Below are 8,806 nucleotides of genomic sequence, written 5' to 3'. Positions count from 1 at the left end.
GGGAGAAAGATGAGGCTTTCTGCTCCCATAAAGATTTACAGCCTCAGAAACCCTGTACAGGGTCGCTATGAGTCGGTTCCGACTCCACGGCACATAACCACCACCACCAACATGATGCATATCAAATCACTTCACCCGAGCATTTCCACTCAACTCTGTATTGGGTTTCTGAGGTTGCACAGCTTTGTAGGAACAGAAAACCTCATCTTTCCCCAAGGAGCAGCTGGTGGACTAGAACCTCTGACCTTGTGGTTGGCAGTCCAGTGCTTATCATACAGAGCCACTGCACTCCCTGCACACTCCGCCAAGCTCTACATAATCCAGTTGGTGCCCAACTGGCAGGAGATGTCAGAGTAACTGTAATGTGTATAGGTTTTTTCTGGAACTCTTGTTCCATTTTGAGGCCCTGGCTAGAGGCTGGTCACGTCCCTTCTTGATTAAGTCCATTCTCTACTCACTCTCTCTTTTGAGTTCACACACTTCTGGGCCACTATATACTAATAGGCCTGGGGCCAGGTAACCAACTAGGGACAGCAACTATGTATGCCCTCACAGCTTGCAGAATATTAAAAATACCCAAACCCCAGGAACCATGAACCTAGCTAAGCTAGCTTGTTACATTCAGTCTCCAGGTTCAACCTTCTGTATGACCTTGCCCTGTGGCATGCTGTGTTCTCCCTAGGAAACTCTGAGTAAAATAAACTGCTTCTTTGATGATAGCCACTTAGCATGCCATTGTGTCTTCCCAGACCTGATAAAACAAACCCAGGTGCATTTAAACCCTTGACTGACCAACTACTGAGTCCAGAGTACTGCTACGTATCAACAATGAGCACTTGTCAGGTAATGATTTTATCTTAATTTTTTTAAAAGATGTGGAGAGAGGGGTAAAAAGAGTAATGCATTCCTTTCAGTTATTCAAAATCAACATTTTTCCCCACTGCAAAGACAGAAGATCATTCACTTTAAAGCTCCAGGCCTGGCAGAGAACTGAAAGAGGTCATGGGATATACATCTGGTTTACTTTCTGTTTCTTGTTTTTTTTAAGCATGAAGGAAGATGGTTGTAATTTTTCATACTGTTGAAGAATGAAAGGCCGTGATGCTGACTTTGTATAAATTGGGGGAATGCTACACCTATGATTTCCTGACCTATTTCTTGAGGTCCTCTGCAGTTTGTCAACATGAATTTTTGTAGAGCTCTTTCTTAGAAGACAGAGAGGGAACTTAAATTGAATTTATTTTAAACTAATCTGCTGATTCAGCTCACTTAAAACCATGTGTCAGCAACCATTCTTTCTCTGTTGTCACACGTGCAATCACAGGATCAAGGGAGACTCCAAGACAGGACATATTTTCACAAGATGAAATGGTGAAGTTAAGGAAGAGGATTGCTGCGAAGGAATGAAATGGAGCTAAATGATGGAGTTAATGTACCATCCAAATTAGAGACACTTGATGTAGATCATTTAAACCCTTAAATCCTGTTTGGTATCATTCATTTGAATAATTTAGTTAATAACATTTTGTATGTATTCATTCTTTATATAATTATTTGGAGTCCTGGTGTGGCACTGTTGGATAAGCACTGGACTGCTAACCACAAGGTCAGTGGTTCAAACACACAAGCTGCTCCTTAGAAACCTTATACTGGGTCACTATGAGTCGGTACTGACTCAATGGTACTTAACACAACAGTTAATTATTTTCATTTTTACCTCACTTTTTCAAATGTCTTCTAATTTAAACACATAAATTCTGATGCAGTTATGAATTGTTTTTCCCCTATAATTTTGGCCAGAAAAAAATTGTTGAAAGAAACTTTTAGTGTTTATAACTTTGTTATAATCAATTTCTATGTCATAATATGACATCAAAATCTATTTTGTGTTTTTTTTAAGTTTCTTCTTGCATTTGGCAACATTTAATTTTGTTGAGAATTGCCATATTGTGAATATAATATTCACAACAAAACAACAACAGTCAATTTTACTGAAGCAATGATTTCTGTGCAAGGTGTTATCTACTCCATTTGACTGATTCATAAGCCCTTCTTGTATTCCCACATCACCCTGTGGACATACTTTGAATAGTCAGTCAGCCAGTCAGTCAGAAGAACTTACTTTAGTTAGCCAATCAGAATAGCTTTTACTCTTGGGTCCTAATATTTAGGCTCTGCATGCTCTGACTGGAGTCCTGTGTAGCACTGTGGGATAAAGCACTGGCCCACAAGGTCGGCAGTTCAAACTCACCAACTACTCCTTGGAAACCCTATACAGGGTCACTATGAGTCAGAATTGACTCGATGACACTTAACAAAAACATGCTTCTGACTTGTGGACCACTTTGTAGTAACTGTCCGATTGCTCTGTGCTACCCAAACCCAAAGGAGCTCTGGTAGCATAGTGGTTACGAATTAGGCTGTGAACCGCAAGGTCAGCAGTTCGAAACTACCAGCTGTTCTGTGGGTGAAAGATGAGGCCTTCTGTTCCCGTAAAGATTTATGGCCTCAGAAACCCTGTACAGGGTCTCAATGAGTCGGAACCCACTCCACGGCACATAACAACAACAACCCTAATCCAACTTGAGAAGCACTCTATCCTTCAATCAACTTTTTTTTGCTTTTACTATAAGCAGACTCTGATTTTGTTTTATGACAGAAGATTCCTCCTTGAAAGACCCTCCTGATTACCAGGACCTGAAGTCCTGCTCTTCAGCTCTATACCACTTTTGTATTTATCAAGCAATAGATTTATGGGATATTTCCTCTACAGTTGGGTTAAACTGCCATCTCATTTTAATGTTCAATTTCTCATGCCTTCTCCAAATGGGGGAGTGAGACCAGGAGTATGTATGTGTGTACGCATTTCCTGGTGATGTGAGTGAGTCAGGAAAGTACTCATCAAACTTGGAGGCCAGTCTGCAGATGATCTTGAGAGTGATTTAGCTTCAGACTTTCATATCTAGGCTGCCCCTCAGAGCACAGGCAGGGCTGATGATGGTGCCAAGAGTGGGCTTTGCCATTGGTCTCTGTGCTGAGCATCAGGAAAATCCAGCCACTGGTCACAGTGACACCAGTGAGAAAAGGGACTCAATGCTGAGTTGAGTAAAGTGAAGACTTGTGGCTCCATACAGTCCTCTTGGAAGACTGGGTTGGCTGAACCCACAGTTGGGGTTCAGTCATTTAAGTGGTCAGAGTTAGAGACTTCAGGGGTGGGGTAGGACCTGGTGTAAAGGTCTTTCTTCCTGGTGGATGTTACCACCTCTCATTCCTGACTCTCATTCTTCTTTTGGCATGTTGGAGCAGGAGCTTGGTCCCTATGTGCAACTTTCTCTGTGCATAGTCATGATTGTGACAGAAATGCCCTCCTTGCTACTCATTTTCTGCTAACATTATCTTTTTTTCTTTTTTTTTGTGCATTGAGTGAAGGTTTACAGACAAGATCATCAGTTTTACATTCAACAAATCATACACTTTGATTCATCTCAATGATTACATACCCTCCATGCAACAACAGTTATCCACTTCCTCCCTATAGTTTCTGTTTACATTCCACCCACCTTCTTGTACCTTCTCAACTTTGTCCTTGGGAGGAAAATGCTGCCCTTTTGATTTTGAATGATTGACCACTCCATGGTAAGCATACCTTACTAGTATTGCTGCTCCCTATATAGCTATCTATTGCTTGGCTGAAAATTGGGCCATGAGGGTGAGTCAAGACCTGAAGGGTGGCCAAAAGCCATAGTCTAAGGTTCCTCCAGTCTCTTTCTGACCAGTAAACTTGGTCTTGATTTTATTTTTTTAATATTGCGTTCTACATTTTCTGCCACTCTATCTGGGACCATCTAATGTGATCCTTTCAGAGTGGTTGATAGTGGTAGCCAGCACCATCTAGTTCTTCTGGTCTCAAAGTTGTGGAGATGGTATTCACATGTCCCATTAGTCCATTAGACTAATTGATTCCAAGCCTCTTCAATTCTCATCACTCTTCTTTCTTCTGCACATAGAAAGACATTGGTTATAGCGTAGAGCTTTTAAGATTCCAGATACTACTCACCAAAGTAAGATGTAGAATATTGTCTTTAGTGTACTGTCTTGTGCCAGTTGACCATGGTGTCTCCTGAAACTATGGTCCTGAGCCCCCAGGCTCAGCCACTCATTTTCTTAAGGTGTCTGATAATATCTGAGAAGTTTTCATGTTGCCCACTGTATGCTTTACCACATTCGTAGATGTGTTTGCAGCAAAGGTAAGTGCCTGTGTATAAATATACTCTGTCAAGCTTTATATATTTGTGGGTAACTCCCACTCTTCCATCCATACCCGTTCAGCCTGTGTATCTGTCCATATATTTACCCCCCGCAGAACACTGTTATTCCAAGGTTGTGTATATAACAGTATTTACCTCTATTCCCTTTAACTCCTTGCATGTCTTCACCTATCTTCATCATTCTTCTGTCAGTCTCCCTCTTCTTGTATATTGCCCTTCCTATCACACAAATTAACATATGTATGATAAGCACTGGACTGTGAACCACAAAGTCCGCAGTTCAAACCTGCCACCTGCTCTGCAGGAGAAAGATGAGGCATTCTGCTCCGGCAAAGATTTAAAGCCTCAGAAACCCTATACAGGGTCGCTGTGAATCAGAAACGACTTGATGGCACTTAACAACAACCCTCTAGCCAGTGAATTACTGTCCCTTCCCTCCCACCCCTGGTAACCGTCAAAGAATGTTTCTTTTAGCATGAAAACCTTTTCTTGAGTTTTTATAATAGTGACCTCTTGTAATATTTGTCCTTTTGTGATTGACTAATTTCACTCAGCCTAATGTTCTCCAGGTTCATCCACGTTAGGAGGTGATTCAGAGAATCATCATGTGTAACCTTATCTTATTGTTTTAATAGCAATGTCACTGCCAGACCTAGGACAGGAAACAGGAAGAGTCAGTATAGTAATTAAAAATATGGATTCAGGAGCCTGACTCCTTGAGGTTGAATCCAAGCTCTGCCACTAGCAATCTACTTAATCTTTCTGTCCTCAGTGTCCTCATCTGTAAAAGGGGATAATAATAAGACCTAACTCATTGGGTGATTGTGAGGCCTAGATGAGTAAATACATGTAAAGTACTTAGAAGAGTGTCTGGCATGTAGTAAACATTATATAGATGTTTGTTAATAATAATAACAAATAATGGTCAAAAGAATTATTACCCTATTGGTAAATGGAAGAATTAGTAAGCTAGAGGGCAAGTATTACTCTATAAATAAATCATTGAGTACCTATTGTGTGTCAGGGTCTTTTCTAGTCAATGAAGCAATACCGACCATGACAGACATATCCCTTCCCTCATGGAGCTTACAGATGGCCAGAGATAGCAAACCAATATTTTCACAAATACACGAATATAAGGTAGATCTTCTAATAGGACAAATTGAGGGTTTTTTTTTTTTTAAATACATTTATTTTATTATTATTATTTTTTAATGTTTTATTGTGAATTATGTGATAGTTTACATGGGAGAACATTAGTTGTACATTCATCCTATCGTATATCATTGCATTGTCATGGTTACAGCCCCTCCATGCATCATCAACCAACCACAGGGTAAATATACCCTGCAAACCTTCCCTCCAGTCATCAGCACACAGCCCCTCTCCCTCTCTGGGTCTAAAGTCCCCAGCCGCTCCATGTCTTCACATCATCATCTCTGACAAATTGTTCTTTCATAATTACATCTCAGATAATGGCTGGAAAGAAGACAGATAAAATTTTTTATCTTTATTGTTGGGTTTTTATTTCATTTTTGTCTGTTTTTTGGTCATAGGACAATGAATTGAAATTCAACTTAATCTTGGTTATGGTGCTCACAAAACAAAGGAGGGTATCAGCTAGTTTTTTATTTGTATTTAAAAAGAATATCCCTTTTATAGTCTGTGCCTTCTGTGAGCAAAAACATTTTAGTATGTATGTATATATCCCCTTACTAGTTACAACATGCTAGAATCGGAGGTCCTCTGGTCTCCCTTTTTTTACAGGTTCTAAATTTCCAACTTGTTCAGTGAATTTGTGGACCAAATTTCAAAGGAACTTTGAAAATTTTCCACTTCTTGGAAAATGTGTTTGCTAAACAAACTTAAAATGACTTCCTAGAAGTGTTTTAGCATCTATCAAATAACTGACCATTTCCTATAAAAAAAAAAAAACTCAGGCTTTGTTTTACTACAGCTTGTACAGAGTTGTATGACAGGGTGTATTCTTTGCTTCCAGGGTTTGGGTTGGGGGTACTGGGGTTCAGAGTCTGGCAGATTGTCAGCTTTATTCTGACACAAATCTGAGGGTAAGGGGCAAGGATCCCATATAATGACCATGTTCTTATGCTCCATTATATGGTGTTAATGATTAAACTGATTTGAGAAAATTTTCCAGCAGCGGAACACTGAAATGTATGTGCTGGATTTGGGGTTAATGATTCAGTTAGAATTTTAATAACACTTGAAAGGTTTTTTTATTTATTTGGTTTTGTTTTTCTAGACTAAATTCAGGTTTAGTATAAAGTAGTAGAAGGAGCTCTGGTAGAGTAGGGTTACGAATCCGGCTACGAACCTTAAGGTCAGCGGTTTAAAACTACCAGCCGCTCCGCGGGAGAAAGATGAGGCTTTCTACTCTGGTAAAGATTTACACCCTCGGAAACCCTGTACAGGGTCGCTATGGGTCGGAACCGACTCAACGGCACTTAACAACAACAACATAAAGTAGTAGAAGAAATGTTATGTTTAAATTTCTCATTTGTATTTTGTTTTCTTAAGTATTTTTTCATAGTTTTGTGTAAGATTTTAAAAATCATTGCACTTTGGCCAGAAATTTAACAAATATACCTTATAAGTGTTTGATTCTCTTTCTGACTTATTTACTTATTCAGTAAATTCTTTTCTTTACATCATATCGAAGCATTGAAAGGTGCATCATAAAAAAAGCTATAGAGTCAGAAGAAATGATCTCTTAAACCTAATCTTTTCAAAATCTCTGAAATATTTGTTTTCTTTGTTCTTATCATTTTCCTCCATCACTAATGCAAAATGATGTCCAATGTTCTTAATATGAGATTTCTTAAAATAGATCTCATTCTCAGCACTAATACTGTTAGGTATACAGGGTTCAATGGGGCAAGGAATTTTGTCTTTGTATAATTAGATTTTATATTAAAGTCATTGGGAATATTGAGCACAATTTGATGAATGTTCATTTATAAGGTACTAAAATCATTTATTTCTGTGTTATGAAATTTCACTTATTAAAGATACATTTTTCAACATTCTTGCCATAAGAAAATGTAGTATCCATAGTTCTTTGTGATTTTTGTAGCCAAGCAATATATTGATCACTGACATTTGTATCAACATTGTTTGGGTTTCTTAGAAAAGATTGTAATGAATTCTTATGTAATGATTGGGTCCAGGTCTACAGAAAAACTTTGTTAGTGGTGTAATAGAAGTGCTTTCATATGCATCCAAAAGTTAAGGTTTGGATAACATTCCTATTCACATATGTAAAGAAATCTGTCAGATGGGGATCCTAAATATTGATATTGTAAAAGCCGTCTTAAGGCTTTTAAGAAGACTATTAAAACAAAGTGCTTTGCTTCCATTAACAAGATATCTTTCGGTACCATTTTCGAACAAAAAACCAAGAAACATAGTAATTTCTAAATTATGAAGCTTTGATTTTAATTTGTTTTTAGGTAGAAAAACATGTTGGCAATATTGAGTTTGGAAGTTGACAGATGTATATCTGACTTTACTAGTTTGGCTCTTCTACTTGACAAAGAGACAGTCACCAAAATACTGCTTTCTACTTTCTTGAGAGACACCACCAATTGGAGCCTTGTTTATTTGTTTATTTTTAATGAACTGACATTATTTCCATTTAATGATGTTGGATGTGTGTGAATTATTTAGTAAATGATCCCAATAAATTTTGTGCTGTGGCCTTTACAAAAAAAAAAAAAAAAAAAAAATATATATATATATTGAATGCAGGACACACAAAGGTGTATCAGGTAGAAGCAGAAGCACATAGAAGCTTAGTTCTGAGCAAACAGCAAAGCTGTCCAGGTTGCCAGAGCTGCTGCCTTTATCTTGAGCAGTGAGCCACATTCCATTGCCATGAGACTCAGCTCTGGGGCTGCTGAGATGCTTCGCGTGCTCCCCACTTCCTGGTGTCACCTGAATTTAAGCGTAGATTTCCTTTGTTCACAAAAGCAAGCCTCTCTTCCATGCTTCCTAGAAGATGCTCTGTCTTGATGGCTCTGATGTGTGGGTTATACTATTGAACTTGATTTTATATGAAATAAAACAATAATCCATCTTGATCAAGAAATGACTTTTTAGTCAGTTCGAACCGCAAACCCGGCAGTTCAAACTCACCAGCAGCTCCTTGGAAACCCTATACAGGGTCGCTATGAGTCGGGACCGACACAACGGCACTTAACAACAACAACATATGAGGGGGCCTCAAAAGACGCATGGAAAAATTCCATTGTCTTTTAATTCTACTTTCCCTAAAATTTTGTTTTTTTTTAAAGTTTTTATTGTGAATAGAATGAAGGTTTACAGAGCAGAACGTGAGATGCTCGAACTTTTTCAAGCTTCCTTGTTGTATCTCTCTAAATAAAATGTTGATTCCAAAAAAAAAAAAAAAGAAAAAAGAAAAAAATGACTTTTTAAGGCTCAGTTTCTATTGCGTTTGAGAAAAAGGATAAACTATTCCTTCACCCATGATATATGAAATTTTCCCTCTGCGGAGGTGC

Source organism: Chrysochloris asiatica, unplaced genomic scaffold (assembly GCF_000296735.1).
Source record: "Chrysochloris asiatica unplaced genomic scaffold, ChrAsi1.0 scaffold00053, whole genome shotgun sequence".
NCBI classification, from domain to species: domain Eukaryota; kingdom Metazoa; phylum Chordata; class Mammalia; order Afrosoricida; family Chrysochloridae; genus Chrysochloris; species Chrysochloris asiatica.
This window is presented reverse-complemented; position numbering follows the sequence as displayed.